This window comes from Arachis duranensis, unplaced genomic scaffold (assembly GCF_000817695.3).
Source record: "Arachis duranensis cultivar V14167 unplaced genomic scaffold, aradu.V14167.gnm2.J7QH unplaced_Scaffold_633524, whole genome shotgun sequence".
NCBI lineage: Eukaryota > Viridiplantae > Streptophyta > Magnoliopsida > Fabales > Fabaceae > Arachis > Arachis duranensis.
In genome coordinates, this window is record NW_026264999.1 from 40,257 (window position 1) to 41,652 (window position 1,396).

The 1,396-nt window shown below is 42.9% G+C and overlaps 1 non-coding gene across 1 annotated transcript; it reads left to right on the forward strand.

Moving 5' to 3' along the window:
* Positions 1-229: 229 nt before the first annotated feature.
* TRNAK-UUU (transfer RNA lysine (anticodon UUU)) lies at positions 230-302 on the forward strand. The gene has a single exon. It is a non-coding gene; the product is annotated as a tRNA-Lys (tRNA).
* The last annotated feature ends 1,094 nt before the right edge of the window (positions 303-1,396 follow it).

Below are 1,396 nucleotides of genomic sequence, written 5' to 3' on the forward strand. Positions count from 1 at the left end.
AGCTAGACAGACAATTTCTATGTTCACAGGCGCTTCCCGTCTTCATTGAGATTGGGTTGGTGTTCAGTGTACTAAGGTACAAGATCGAAAAGAATGCCGATTATTGATACAAAATTTTTGCGAGAAAAGGTCTAAAACATCAACGCCCATCTGGCCGGAAAAATGTTTCTCTTTTCTCTGCATCAATCAGACTTTGTTTCACTCGTTTACTACTTGATTTCTTTTTTTGGGGTGTATAGCTCAGTTGGTAGAGCATTGGGCTTTTAACCTAATGGTCGCAGGTTCAAGTCCTGCTATACCCAAACCTACCTTACTACAAAGGACAGAAGGTAGGAAATAATTTCAAGCGGAGTTATGTCAAAAGGACCAACGAGGATGAAGAAGAAAAGGGGGGTTTGAACACTACTTTGAAGGGTATCAGTAAGCAACCAAACCAACGAAGCAAAGGATCGAGGGAGGGATTGAACAGAAGGAGGGGATGGCATTTCTAGGGAGTGATTAGATTCTCTAACCCCTTATCAATCAACGGGAGGACGGATAAGTTCTTCCGCTGAAGGAACAGCTCTAGTGGGCAAGGGGAAGTCAAAGCCGAGTTCAATAAATCAATCATGGGCTGAAGAAGAAGTTTAATAGGGATTAAGCGGAACTGGGGTAAGTAAGATACGGTAGAGGTCCAAGTGATTGCTCTTCAAGACCTTACTAGGCTCGGAAGGGAACTCTAAACTAGCTACTAGAGGAAGTCAAGAGAAATCCTAAACGGGAAATGAACTTACTCTACAATTACATTGTTCCCCCACTCGACGGGGAGCTACTCTAATTTTTCCCTGCCTGAAGCTCACAGGGTATTCATATTCAGGATTAGTGAAACTAAGCAGAAGTGAGCTACGCTAACGCCCCTAAATAGTAATATAGCCTTCCCCCTTGACTCTCCTAATTAATCAAGCATGGCATTCTTAAGCTTATAGCTAATTCAATTAAAAAAAGCTTTCTATCTTAAGCAAAGATGCACAAGCTGTCTCTTTTATACGTCACCGAAAAGGCATCCCGCGGAACAACCAAAGAAAGCCATTTCTAATAGAGGTTAGCCTCCTGATCCTGTAGAGGAGAAAGGAATAAAGTATCCGATCTGTCATTGGAACAAGAAGTGCCATGGTCCTGGACGGGGGAAAGGAATAGCTTTCAAAAGATGGATCAATTGCAGCAGGGACTGGACTGGCTTCACTCGCACTCGACTAATAAGCAAGGAGGAGACATCCGCGGATGCATGCCAACATCTCGCGATAGATTTAGCAAACTAAAGAAAGCAGACGTTAGCACTTTACTAATAAAAGATAGGGCTTTTCCCTATCTTACTAATAATAAGGGGCTAGCTGAACGAGGAATCGAATCCGCTCTT